The following is a 14,792-nucleotide window of genomic DNA, read 5'->3' as shown; positions in this document are numbered from 1 at the left end:
CCAGGAGGGACCAGCACTGGTGGAGCTAATATCCCAGGGTGGGCCACTGGCCCCCATCTGGGGAAGGCCATGGTGGGTTGGGGGGCAATTCTCCCCTATGTCTGCCGGTCCCATTTCCTTCAACCACTGATCAGAGCCCTCATCATCATCTGGAGTGTAGAAAACATCCCATTTGCCCCATCTGAGGCCCTGACCTGGAAGACCCAGTTGGACTATTTCAATAAAAAAGACAGGGCAAGAGGAAATGAGGTGGCAGGTCCTTCCTAGGGTACGGTGTCAGGCCTTGGGTTGGATTCGGCTTCTCCCACCCTAGGGAACTGGGAGGGGACACCAGGAGAATCAAGCCTCCATGTGGACACCTCCGGGCAGGTAAATGCCTTTTTTTTTTTTTTTTAAATCAAAGATCCAGAGGAAGAAGGTGAAGACCACATTTTCCTCTACTGAGATGCTATCAAAATGCAGATCCCCCTGTGTTTCTTTAAATCTGTGCCTGCTTGAAATAAACCTTGAGGAGGGCTTAACATCTGTTGAGATGTAGGCAGGCAAGGATGGGTAATTAGTCGGGCTTTCTAGCAGTTATCTAAGCATGACCCAGATTCCAAGTGGGGGGACGTACCCTTCTACCCAGGCTGACTGGCCACTATGCCATGCCCAAATGTGCTGCTCCTTGGCTTGTTTCCAAGTGGCTGCCCTCCGTGTACAAGCGAATGGGGCTGGATGGGCCCCTGGGGCTCAACGATGAGCCCCCAGTCCTTTGTGTTTGGTTTCCACTGTTATATACTCAACAGGGCTGGCTCCCAGGTGGTCCTTGGGTTGCTTATTTGAGGAGCTCTGTGGCTGGTGGAATCATTTTTAGGGGAACCCAAAATTGAGCAAGCTTTTGGCTTCTGGGTGCTGAAATTCTAAGAGGGCTCTGAGGTTTTGGAGTGTGTGAACAGTCTACTTTGAGGGTCGTGAAAATTAGGAGGTTCAGCCTCTTAGGGGTCTTTCTAGAAGGGCACATCCCTGAGCACGATGTCATCTTGATTGGTGCATGAACCAGGAGCCCGGTCTTTGACTCCCAAAGTTCCAACCTCGTGCAGACTGGCTGAAATGCTCAGGGGTCTCTGTGATCACTCTGCCTGCCTCCCCACCCTCTGCCCCCGGTGGAGGGTGACAGGGTGTCAATGCGTGCATGCTCTGATAACTCTAGGGGGGTATCCAGGAGGGAGTCACTGGGCTGACAGGTTTCCATGTTGAAAATGGCTTTAGATCGCCTTCTGGAGCCTGGATTTGGAGTCTTCTAAGAGGAAAAGAAGGAGGTGGGAGTCCTAATGTTGTGTCCTCAGCTCACCCGGTCCAGATTGAATCCTGTAGATCAGAGGGCTGTTGGAGAGGGAGGGGATTGCCTGTGACCCCTCAGAAGGAAGAATCTCTGGGGAGGGATGCAAGTGAACTGGGAGCGTTCCGTTGGTACTTTAGGTTTTCTTTGGCTTTCTTGCTTTGTGATGAGTCTGTGCATTTTGTTCTCTGCAGACAGTTTTTATTCTCTTTTTGGCCCAAGGCAGCAAACACGTTACACAGCCCCACTGTGGAAGGGAAAGCTCTTCATCCTTCCCAATCTGTCACCAAGCAGGGTAATCCAGGTCTGAGCTTTCTCGGGGTGCGGGTAGATGAGAGGATACAGAGAACTGGGGTGGGAGGGTGTCAGATAAGGAACTCAGGGCCAGTGCAAAGAGATAGACTCTGGAAGTGCCGATGAGCCAGGGTACCAAGGCAGGTGTTGGCTTCTGTATTGGAACATTTCTGCCATTAAAAAAAATCTCTTTAAGTACTTATCTTGAACTTTTAGAATGAAGTTCAATATGTGTATACAAAAGTATGCAAGTCAAGTCCAGCTTAACATGTGTTCACAAAGTGACCACAACCATTGCAGCCAGGACCAGGACCAGAAAGAGGATGTGACCAGCTCCCCAGAAGCTTCCCTCCTCCCTCAGACCTCCTCCGTCTCACTCACACCACTGAGTTAACTACTACCCAGATTTCTAAGCCCACAGGTTCATCTTCCTCCATTTGGACTTCCTATAAATGGAGTCACAGGCTGTGTTCCTTTGTGTTGGGTTTCTTTTGCTCAACACTATGCCTGTGAGATTCATCCGTTTGCTGCAAGTGGTTGTAGGTTGTTCCTTCTCGCTGCTGTGTGGCATTTTACGGCGTGACTCTACCACGATTACTTGTGAGGGCCATTTGGGTAGTCTGCAGATTGGATTGTTAGGAACATTCTTGTATGTGTCTTTTGTTGAACTTTTTTTGTTTGTTTGTTTTACATTTCTCTTGGGTCTCTACCTAGGAATGGGGCTGCCCCTGCCATTCTTTGATGCACGTCTAGCAGGGCATGTATTTGGAAACGGGATCCACTAAGTTTGCAGCTGAATATGGAATGTACCTTCTTCACTGTCTCGTGGAGGAGTAGTGAGCGCATGTTCCGTGAACTTGGCTGTCTGCTCATAGGACCTAAAAGTGCTACTTCCAAATGCAAATTTCAGCATGGCAGGCAGCTGGAGGGTGAAGCCTTCCAGTCTCCTTGCCCTCGGGCACTTTGCCACTTCGATGCCTTACCCTTTTGCACCCTACTCTCACGGCGGCTCCAAGCTTGAAGCCGGCAGTGAGAATTAGGTATTCTCGTTCATTTTAGCTTTTTTCTTCTTAAGCAAGAAAACCCAAATGGAAGACTTTGATGTTCAGATTTACATTGCTGCCTTTTTTTTTCTCTTGGAGCATGCTGGCCAGCAGGCTGTCTTGACCACACACCTTGGTTCCATGTTTTTGTTGATCGGAAGTCTGATTTCAGGATGGCCGTGATAGGTTCTGGTGCTGGCTTCTAAGGAACTCAAATCTGTCAGCTCAATGAGGCGCATCTGTCAACCTTACCAGAGCCCCCACTTAATGCCACTCACTCCTTCTGATGTGCTACCAAACGCCAATGTGAATGTCATCTTCCCCCAGTCCTGCTGATGCCAGCAGATCTCCCACTGAGCACAATGTGAGAATTTGGGCCGTTGCAAGAGCCATGGGCCCAGGTCTGTGTGCTATCACACTGGGTCTCCTGAATTGCACGAAGGATTCCAGCTTTTCGCTCGTGTTTTCGGCAGTCTCAACGAGAAGCCGAGTCCCATCACATCAGGTAACCTATGGACATTGGCCGATTGATGTTCCCCAGTTTTTTTTTTTAAAAGAGGGATGTTCTGTATGGGAAACAGAGAGATCCCTGGGAGAAGTTGGAGTATGTTATCAGACTCCGCTCGTCCTGAAAAATAGAAAGTGCTAGAAGATACTACTATCGAACGCAAGACAGTATGACCCCTGTGAAACTTCTGCTAGACCAGCATGGCTGGTACTTCCAGAAGAGCAAAGTTCTGGAAAGTAAAAATTAGCATAGCTTTTCCATTGGGATTTTCCCCCCCAAAAGGTACAATCCCTCCTCTGTAATCCCCAAACCCCAAATGCTCTGAAAACCAAAAGATCAGACCATATAGGGGTAAAAACCTAACTTGAACTGACCTGAGTTTGTAGTCTTTACATACAATCTTAATTTATTCCACTTGGTGTGCATTTTAGTGTGTTTTGATGCAGAGATGTTTGATATGCTTGATATGGGGCGCTGCTCCAGCTCCCCACTGGGAGTGCTATGTATGCCTTACAGTGTCTCCAAAATTTTCATGTCTTGTTAAAATGGTGACTCTGGCCCAGCAGGTTTAAGGTGGGGTCTGGGGTTTTGCTTTTCCAGCAGGGTTTTAGGGATCATCCGTGCTGTTGGTCTGTGGGTTCCACTGGGAGTAACCAGGTCATAACATAGATGCATCCTGTTACCTTTCTCTTCTTTTTCTCCGAGATCAGGTTTATTGAGGTATAAATTATTGAGAGCAAAATTCACCCTTTTTACGTACAGTACTGTGAGTTTTGACAGACACATGCGGTCGTATAGTTACCACCAAAATAAAGATATGGGATGGTTTCAGGGCACCTGGCTGGCTTAGTCAGTGGAGTGTGTGACTTGATCTTGGGGTTGTGGATTCAAGCCGCACGTTGGGTGGAGAGATTGCTTAAAAGTACAACCTTGAAAAAAAAAAGACTGAACAGTTTCATCATCCCAGGATATCCTGTAATTCTTTCTGAGTCAGCACTACCCCAAGACCCTTGCAAGCACTGATCTGTTCTCCATCCTTATGTTGTTGCCTTTTCCAGGAGGGCATATAAATAGAATCATACTGTACATAGCTTTTGGAGCCTTGCTTCTTTTCTGCAGCCATTTGAGATTCATGCATGTTGTTGTGTGTATGAGTAGTTCATTTCTTTTTAGTGCTGAGTAGTATTCCATGGGATGGCTGGACCAGACTGTTCACCCATTTTCCAACTGAAAGACATTTGGGATGTGTCCAGGTTGGGCGATTGTGACTAGAGCCACTATAAACATTGGTAGACGGGTTTTAGTGGGAACATTGGGAAAGTACATTCCATTTCTCTTTCTGGGTAAATAAATACCCAGGAGTAAGATTGCTGGGGTGCGCGGTAAGTATACCTTTAACTTTATAAGAGACCGCCAAACCATTTTTTCAAAGTGGCTGTGCCCATTTTACATTCCCATCCTCGTTATCCTTTTAAAAGCCCCAAATTCTAAACTCCAAAGTACGTCTGGCTTCTTGGGTTTAGGTAAAGGATTGTGGGTGTGTGTAGATATTGCTGGAAATGGTAGCATGAACTTCTAGTCAGAGAGATGGGAAAGAGCGAGGAAGGTATGGGGAAGAGGGCTCTCTTGCTTGGGGCAACTTGGTTCTGCCATTCACAGTAAAAAGTCAAGCTCTGAGGCTGTGACACTCATGCCTGTCATCCTGTTCCCCACTGCAACCCTACCACACCTGGCATAAAGTAAGTACCCCATAAATGTTTGTCCAGTGAGTGAAAATGCCTCTCGTCACCCATTTGCTCATCATATAGATCTGCTTTGCCCTTATACCAACATTTTAGGTTTTCAGTGGGTTTTAGGTGCACTGAGGGGATGGGGGGACAGGAAGGTTATGTGTGCCTAAGGTTCTAAGACCAAAGAAGGTCCCTGAGGTTACAGTGCTTGGGAAGTTGGGGAGCAGGGGACCCTTGAGAGTGAAGTCTTCTTTCAGGGCCTTGGGGGGATGTCTGTTGGGTGCTTGGGGCTTGTACACCACCGCTTCCCCACTGGCCCCCAGCAGCAAGTGCACATATGCACTCCCTCAACAATGGAAGGTACCACCAGGAGGGTGGATTCAGTCCAGAGATCATCAAAGCCCCAAAGCCCCATAGTTCATACATTTTGGAGAATGCTAACTCAGCTCTTTGGGAAGGATCAGTGTGGTGCCATGAAATATGACAGAGGAGACGGAAAATATTCTGTGCTCTGGGTTGGCCAGGCTATTTTGAACATCAGAGCCTCAGTTTTCTCATATTGCATGATGAGGATACCACTTCTGATAGCAACTCCCTCTGAGGAACCTTGGGGAGGTTAAGTGGGTTCACACATGGTAAATGCCCAGCGCAGTGTCTGGCAGGAAGAAGCTCTAAAATACATGAACTGTCATGTTGGAGAATACTTTCCCCCCTAATGGTCTTTTCTGGAAATTTTGGCTAGAAATCAGTTTCTCTGGATAGGAGTGGGAGCAAAGGGCCCCTCTGTGGCTGGCCAGTTCGGATTTGTTAATCTGAGTGTGGCACTCTTTGAAGCAACCCTCAGATGTTCTGTATTCTCTGTTCTCTCTGGAAGCTTTAAGGGGGAGAAATTCATGCCCACTTGACCTATTTTTCTATTCCCTTCAGTCTAAGATAAAATTTATTGTCTTTTTCTCCCTTGATCCCTCCCTTTGTGGGTGACAAGGTGAGGAAGTTTTAAAGTGTGTAGTTAGCTTCCGTGTTTGCCCTCCCACCCCATCTCCTTCTGAACTGGCAAAAAGTCCAGGCCAGGATGGAGACCAAATGCCTTTGGACAGCTGCTGTGGTCACCCCAGGTGACCGATGGGGGTTTAACAGCAGAACCCTGCTCAGCTTTGGGGTTAGAATGTATCCCTCCAAGGCCTGTCTTTCTCATTTCTCCACTCTCCCTTACCTCCTAGGAGAACAGAAGAGGCAAAGAACATTCCAGGAGAGGGGACAGGGAGTGGGCTCTGCAACTTGGGTTTCAGAAACCACCAGGCATTAGTCCTTGTCTGGATAGGACAACCAGATGTCCCAGTTTGCCTAGGACTGTCCTGGTTTTAGCATCTTAGGGAGAGAGGAGGGGAGTAAGAGATGGTGCCAGGATGCAGGAAAAGAGAAGATAGGTGGCTTTCCCCTCTGAAAAGCTGGGACTTTTTACTGGAATGAATTGTGCTTTTGGAAGCTTCCTATTTAAGGCAGCTAATGCAAGAGAGATCCCAGCTCTGAAGCAAAATTTCTGAGTTAAGTCTGGATCAAGTTTTGTCATCTCTCTTGGGCCAAAGATGGCTTTTACCTTCTGTTTGGACTGGGAATATCCTTGGATCTTCCGTGAAGATGATTAGGGCTCAGGTTGGACCTGGAATTTGGAATTAGCGGTCCCTCCCCCAAAGGGCACTATTCCAGAGGAAGGGCCCCCTCCCTGGAGCTGTGAGGGACTCTTGACTTCGTCACCCACCTGCCAGTAAATAATATTCATGCTATTAAGTACTGTTATCCTTTTAGGTCTGTGTGTAAAATTATATGTATATATAATTTTAAACCAATTACTAAAATATATTTATACAAGTAGATTTTATAGGAGGGCTAAGTCTGATTTCAAGAATAAATTGACAGCTGTGTCTCAGAGGAAGCACTAATGCAGACCTAGAACCTGCTGGCAGAAGGAAGGGTCGGGTCACATGGTTTCTGACCTTCTAGAACCTGCCACACTCTTTTCCCTCATTGGCCTTTATTAATGATAACAGGAGCAGGAGGCTATCCGGACTTTCACTTGCTCCCATGAAATGTTTGTTTCCCATGTCATGGCGTCCATGGGAATGTTCCTGTCTGTGCAACAGCACCAAAGAGTGGAGGCGGAGGAGAAGAGCCAGGGCAGGGGAGGTGACGTAGAGTGGAGGCAAAGCCCACAGGGCTTGATGATAGGCGACCCGCGCTGCACATCTCAGCTCCAGCCCCTAGTAGTGGAGCCTCAGTCTCCTCATCTATAAAATGGGCAGAGCAGCCCTACACCCAGGGAATTCTGGGAGGATTAGAAGATACTGTGCATAGAAACCATGTGGCATGTATGATTATGCTGTGAAAAGGATTTCAGACCCCACAGCGGTGAGGGCTAGGCTCGTGTGGCCACCGCACCGGCCCAGCACCAACAAAGCTGAATATGTATCTGTGGGGTGTTTTCTTGGGCTTCCCATTAACAGCCTGTTGCTTTAATCCTGCTCCAGGTGCACAATACACTCTTCAGTATTATCTCTCCTTCCACTTGTTTTTCCTTATTGCTTGTAATAGTAATGTAGAAACACTGGTGGACCGGGTACCTAAGTCACAAACTAGAAGGGTGGTCCTCCAAGTGTGGTCCCTGGCCCTCCAGGGTCAGCATCACCTGCTCTAGGGCAGAGGGACTTACCCTTGAGCATCTGTCAGCGTCACCTAGAGGGCTGTTTAAACCCAGGTGGCTGGATTTGGGGTGGAGCCTGAGAACTTGGATTTCTAGCAAGTTCCCAGGCGGTGCTGCTACTGCTGGTCTGGGAGCAGACCTTGAGAAACTCTGAACTAAACATGATCAGTAACCTGTGGTCTCAGACCTCACTTTTCCTCCTGCTCCTGCCCCACGGCACTCTTCAAAGGCAACCACTATCTCTTGGATGGTGTGCGTCTCCCTCTCTCCCTCCCTCCTCTCTTTCTTCCTTTCTTAAAGGCTTTGTCACATATTTACATACACCTTGACATAAATTTAGCTTTCCTGGTTTCTGAACTTTGTAGGCTTCTAGAACTCATATTTGCCTTTCCCACCCAACTGTACATCTCTAAGATTCATCTGCTGTGGAGTGAAGCTGTAGGTCATTGCTTTTCCTCTGCTTAATATTGCATTGTGTGATGATACAACCATTTATCCATTTTCCTGGGTGAGGGACGCTTGGGATGTCTCCAGTTTGCGTGAGTGTGTGTGTGTGTGCCTGTGTGCGTGCATGCACACGTATGTGTTGGCTATTTTGAACAGTGCTGCTGTGGTGAATAAATAATTTTTGAATGAATGAATTTAAGGTGTTAATTTTAGCCTGTGTACTTGGGAACCTAGCTTCAGCTAGAATCAGCTGAGATTCATCAGCGTTTATGGAACACCAGCCATCTGACAGGCCCTGGCTAAGCTGGTTCTCAGTCTCCTCCTCATTCTAAGGGCTGGGTCAGCCAGACAGCTCCCATTCCTGTTTGGAGAGTTGGGGTCTTGAACAAATTGGAATAGTCAAAAACATTTATGGACTTGAATTATCTTTGGAAGAGGTGTTAGAATGAAAAAAATTTAATAGCCTGGCCCGTTCTTAACCACAAAAGCCTGTGGTGCAGGCTTTTAAGTTACAGATCATGGATGGATGTTTGTGGTTTATAGGGAGGAAGGTCATCCCACGCAGTTAGTATGGAATGAGTGGATGGATGGATGGATGGATGGATGGATGGATTGATCTGTGGATGGTTGGACTGACAGAAAGATGGAGGGATGGGATGAAGGAAAGGAAGGGAAGGAGGGAAAGAGGAAGAGAGGAAAATGAATGATGTGGGATGGCTGGGTGATTGGATGGATAAGTGGATGGGTTATAGGTGGATGGATGAATAGATTGGTGGATGGCTGATGGGTGAATATATGAGTGGATGAGTAGATGGGCAGATGACTACACTGCATTGAAGGCTAAAAAGCTGGATGGGTCGACAGATGGGTGGTTGCATGGGTGGATGTTGAAGATATGGCTGTGTCTGGCAGGGTGGTTGTCCATGTTGGATGTCTGATATTTGGTGTTCTTAATGGGTTGTTAATGACCAAGTCCCTCTACTTGCCACCTTCGTTGTACTTGTCTCAGTATCAAATGAATCTCGCAGGCTTTTTGTGAAAATCAGTGAGATTGTGTGTTTGTCTTTCTCTAATTAGAAGGCTCCTTGAGGGTAAGGGGCAATGATTTACCTTCTTCACACACCCCCAACAATTCCTGTGCCATATTACATAGTTCCTGTGCATAAATGTTTGTTAATTGAGTAATGATGAGTAAAATAAATGGTGTTGTTGATAAAGATTATTTAATATTCTGGGAACACCTGGTTTTGTTTATTTCCACACTGGGACTGGAAGTGGAGTTCCATCAGTGAATAGTGGTAGGCTAGGGGAACAGGTCTCTTCTGAGCAGGTTGGATAAATGCCCCCCCACCCCCTATTCCTACTCACTGACAAGAGATCACCAGATGCACCAGAGTCCTATAAGGCCCCACAAGATCTGGTCCTGGTTTTCTCTTTGGTCTCATCTCTCTCTCTCTCTCTCTCTCTCTCTCTCTCTCTCTCTCTCTCTCCTTTTAATATTTTATTTATTTATACATGAGAGACACACACACACACACACAGAGGCAGAGACATAGGCAGAGGGAGAAGCAGGCTCCATGCAGGGAGTCCAATGTGGGACTCTATCCTGGGACTCCAGAATCACGTCCTGGGTGGAAGGCAGACGCTTAACCACTGAGCCACCCAGGCGTCCCATCTCTTCTATTCTCTGCCTCTTCTGCTCGTCTTAGCTCCACTGGCCATTTTTGTCCACACCCAGCTCATTTGCATCTGAAGGCGAAGGCGTTTATGCTGGCTGTTCCCTCCACCTGTCTCCCTGTGGCTGACTCCGCTTTATTTAGGTCTCAGTGCAAGACTTGCATCCTCCAAGAGGCCTATCATTTATTGAATACCTGAAGTACAAAGAAGGATGTAAAATATATGTATACTCTCCTATCCAGAGGGAATCTCTGGAGACATTTTAATGTATTTCATTCTGTACCGTTTTATGAATATAAGCCTTTGTGAACACATTTCCATGCCACTAGACATCCTTGGAAAGCATCAGAGCTCTTATGTACCATTGCACAGGCTGTACATTGCACAAGGGTATCATATCTCATAGGCATCATGGAGCTGTACATTTATTATTTCAATTTCCCAGCTGATGAAAGCTTAGTATCTTGTTCTACAAAAATGAAGATATTATGACAATTTTTTGACAGATGGACCTAACAACTTGAAAAAGGGGTGTCTTATTTAAATTCACACAGTGGTGCTGTATGGGTTGGCAGCAACCCCAGAAAAGACTGCTGTTAATATCTGACAGTACTCTGTTTTGCGGATGTATCCTACTTCAAGTAACCATTTCCAGTTGTTTGTTTTGCTTATAAACAACAGTGCAGTGAACATCTTTGTGCATCTTTGTCCAAGGCTCTGATTATTTTCAGAATCAAATTTTGGTCTAGATAAAGTGCTCAAGTCTGAAAACTATTGCCTGCACTTTCTTTGAATCTCTAAAATAGATTTTGAGACCAGGTGACTCAATGTTCAGGAAATTGACGGAGAGGGACAGGGAGAGAACCGCTGTTTGGTTTAGAATTTTTCCTGGGCTTCATGTAAAGCAGTGCGTTTGGACTGGGGGTGGTTTTGCCCCCCACGGGACTTTTGGCAATGTCTGGAGACATTTCTGGTTGTCGTGACCATGGAGGGCAAGGTGTTACTGGCATGTAGTGGGCAGAAGCCTGGGATGCTGCTGAGTGTCCTAAAATGCACAGGACACCCCCCAGTAAAGAATCACCCAGCCCAAGGTGTCAGTAGAGCTGAGATTGAGAGATCCTGATGTAAAAGATGTCACAGATTTCCTGGAGGGGAGTGGGTGGATTTCGGGTTTTTGGGTGACTTAAATTGAATTTACAGTTTCTCTTCCTAACTGGGTGTCTAAGCCAGCTTACTGTGAACTTTAGATCCCACACGATCAGCAACAGGCTTGCTACCGACAGATTCGTTGATGTAAATATAGATGAGTATATAGAAGGAAATCTCAGCCGGAGTTGGAAAATGTTGGAATGAAAGCTGCTGCGGCCTTTCCTTCCCTTCCTTCTCCTTCTGTTGCCCAGTTTTTAAATCGTGTCTCACTTCTCTGGGCTCCTGGTGTGGTGGGTGCTGCTGGTGTAGACCGTGATTCTCTATTCCCTTAGTCCTCACACCCAAGGCTGGCCTTGGGCATGAGCAGGAGACAGACCCTGGGGCTGTCTTAGCTTAGAGATGGCAGTGAGGAGAGGAGTGTATTCGTTCATTCCTGGTGAATTCATTCATTTATGAATGTTTGTTGAGCACCTACAATGTGCCAGGCAAGTGGGGGCAGATGAGGGCAGGAAGGTGACAGGATATGACTGTTTCCTTATGACAGAGTCCCAGAAATGGCATCGTTGGGTCATATGTCAGGCTTTGGGGTCAGATTGCCAGGAGCAATAAGTCTGTGTCCTTTCAAACTCAGAGTTCTCCTTTCCCTGGTTACATGGCCCAACTGACTCGCCCTTGATTGTACATCTCCACCAGGCAGATAGTGAAAAGTGTCATCCTCTTGTGGTACAACATGTATCTTCAGGAACCTAAGAAGCAGAGTGTTTTCTAGGTCTGTGTGGGCCGTCTGCATTTCCTTCATGATGCTCCTGGTCACGTTCTTTGCTCTGTCTTCTCTAGAGATATTCTGCACAGATATCTTCTGGGGGCATGCTCCAGGCATTCTGTGGCTCTGTGTTGAGTCTGAGTCAGCCCAGTGTAGTGGTTAAGAGGCAGGGCTGTAGAACCAGTCTACTGGGATTCGAACCTCGGCACTTCTTTCCAATCACATCATCCTGAGTGAGTTGCTTAACCTCCTGGGCATCTACTTCCTCACCTGTGAAATGTGTGTAACATTAGTGTCCACCTGGTGGGTTGTCCTAAGGTTCAAGCAGCACCTAGAACAGTGCTTGGCACATGGTGGGTACTGAATAAGTTTGGCTGCACTATTGTTCTGGGGGCCAGGCGTTAGCATCCCCCTGTGTCAACATGATAGTATGTGTTTTTGTGCACCAGTGTTGGGGCTGAATTATTTCAGGGTGCAGTAGCCACCATGTGATTTAGAGCACGCTCTCCAAGCCTTAATGCCAGCCACAGCTCTTCTAACTGACCAAAAAGGATCTGTCAACCCCCCAAAACTTGATGAGAAGCACTGGACCATTTTTCCACATTCACGATGGGTGGGCCCTTTCTTCCCCGCTGTGTTCCTTCATGTCCCAGATTTCACTGGAGCCCCAGTAAAGAAGTGCAATATTCTGGGAAACTGTGTGCCTTTTGGACAGTGGTTAGTAGCTCCTTTCTGGAGAGCTTATGACTCTTAGGCTAGGTGAGGACTACTTTGGCTGACTTCATCTTTATACTGGCCCCAAAAGCTCAGTGGGGTTGCTTTTGCCCTGTTTTACAGATGAGCATACTGAGGCTCAGAGAGCTAAAGTCATTTGCCAAGGTCATACATCTAGCAGGTGGGGAGGCCTCCCCAGATGAGTGTCAGCATAGCAGGGGACAAAGGCCCAGAGGGGCAAAAGCTCGGGTTGTGTCTGGGAAGACATTCATGCTTCAGAGAAGCTGGAGTGCCCATGGGCAAGAGCTGGCACCAAGGAGTGGTTAAGGGATAGAGTTTGAGGTCACCCAGGACTGGGTTTCTCTCTGCCAGGGGTGTGGCTTCTGGGATGGTACCTAACTTCAGAGAGCCTTGGTTTCTTCATCTGTACAATGTCTGTGGGTAGAATAGTATTTAAGTCCCAGGCAGGTCGGGAGGATGAAATCGACGGTGAATGTCAAAAATCGTGCTTGGCACAGAGTAAATGCTTAGCAAGTGGTGGAAGCTCTTCATTTCCTCCTTGGTATGGGCACTGGGACACAGATAGACATAAACAGACACAGACGGCTGCCCCGATGTGGCTGGCATTCTAGCTGGAAAGACAAGGGACCAGATAACGAACACTGTTTAAGTATAGTAAGTACTATGGTGCAAAAATAAAGCAGGGATAGGAGATACAGCAGGATGGTGAGGGCAAAGAGTGTTGATGGTGAGCCAAGCCAGGAGGATACCCAAGAGGTGGGTGGGCATGATTCTGGGGAGCAGGGAAGGTGAGGAGCAGGTGGCATGAGGCTGGAGGTCTGTTTCATAGGTGGCTCTGTCTAGGGAGTGAAAGGGGTTGGCTGCAGAGACCCAAGGGAGGACAGGTGAGGAGTCCCGAGCTGATGGGTAGTGCTGGGAAAGGAAGGACGGAGAAGACCCAAGGGACTCCCTCATTTCTTCTTTCCTTGGAAGTGTTTCTCATTTTTAAAGACGCAGACAAGGGGATGCTCCAGGTTATTTTTGTCCCTAGGATGTTTATTAAGGTTCTAAGGCACCTTTTTTTTTTTTCTAACCTGTTTGAGGTCTCAATTCTTTCTTTCCTTGGAGATTGTATAGACCGTGCTGCCCAGTATGGTAGCCACTAGCCATGTGTGACTCTTTTGACTTAAAATCAATTTAAATTAAATAAAATGGGCAGCCCGGGTGGCTCAGTGGTTAAGCGCTGCCTTCAGCCCGGGGTGTGATCCTGGAGACCCAGGATCAAGTCCCACGTTGGGCTCCCTGCATGGAGTCTGCTTCTCCCTCTGCCTGTGTCTCTGCCCCCCGCTCTCTCTCTCTCTCTCTCTCTCTCTCTCTCCGTATGTCTCTCATGAATAAATAAATAAAATCTTTAAAAAAATAAATTAAATAAAATGAAAGAGTCAGACCCTCAATTGTAAGAGCCACATTTCAGATGCTAGATTGCCAGATGTGGCTAGTGGCCACTGTACTGGATGACGCAGATCTAGAACATTTCATCGCTGTGGGAAGTTCTATAGCACATGCTGTTTAGAACCTGCCACAGCAGCATCTCCTGGGAGTTTGTAAGATATACAAAATCTTGTCTCCCCCACCTCATATTTTTTCAGTCCCAGTCTGCAGCTCAAGAAGACCCTCAGGTTGGCTAGAGTTGGAATCACCTAAAAGTTTTACAAATGCTGATGCCCTGAGCCCCACCCCCACAAGAGCTGGTGAGATTGGTCCAGGGCTGCCCCTGGACATGAGGATCTTAAAATATTCCTGGGTGATTCTAAAGTTTAGCTAGGTTTGACAGAGAGTCCATCAGGTGGTTAAGAACTCTTAGAAGGCAGGTAGATTGGAGTTGGAACTGTGTGACCTAGGACAAGCCACTTACCCTCTCTGGGCCCCAGGTTCCAGGATGTGCTAGCATCTCCCTCCCAGGGCTGTGGGGGAGCAAACTAGGGGATGGTTCAGAGTGCTGAGCAGGGGGCCTGGGATGCAGATGGTGAGGACTCACTACATAAATATGTTAACTTCTTAAAATTGAGGTCAGCAGCCTTAGAAGTTAATAGTTGGAGTGAAGGAAATGAAGCTCTTTTTTTTAAAATGGTTTTTAAAAATTGAGTTAAAATTCACCTAACATAAAAATTAACCACTAACCATTTTGAAGTGCACAGTTCAGTGGTATTTAGCACATTTGCAGAGTTGTGTGACCATCACCTCTGTCTTGTTCCAAGACATTTTCATCACCCCAAAAGGAAACTCCAGTCCTTATCAGGCTACTCCCTGCTCCTCTGCCTCCCTCCTGTCACCCCTCCCCCTCCAGTATTGTTCCTCTGGTCTGTTTCTTGGATTGACCTATTCTGGTTTTGGGGTTTTTCTGCTTCCCTCCCCCTGGCATCCAAAGGAGACTGTGAGCACATGTCA

The 14,792-nt window shown here is 47.1% G+C and overlaps 1 protein-coding gene across 4 annotated transcripts in view; it reads left to right on the top strand.

Annotated features, from left to right (window-relative positions):
* Positions 1-14,792, top strand: part of CACNA1A (calcium voltage-gated channel subunit alpha1 A) — a 286,336-nt gene that overhangs the window by 73,559 nt on the left and 197,985 nt on the right. The window lies entirely within an intron of this gene.

This window comes from Vulpes lagopus, chromosome 7 (assembly GCF_018345385.1).
Source record: "Vulpes lagopus strain Blue_001 chromosome 7, ASM1834538v1, whole genome shotgun sequence".
Lineage (NCBI taxonomy): Eukaryota > Metazoa > Chordata > Mammalia > Carnivora > Canidae > Vulpes > Vulpes lagopus.
This window is presented reverse-complemented; position numbering and strand designations above follow the sequence as displayed.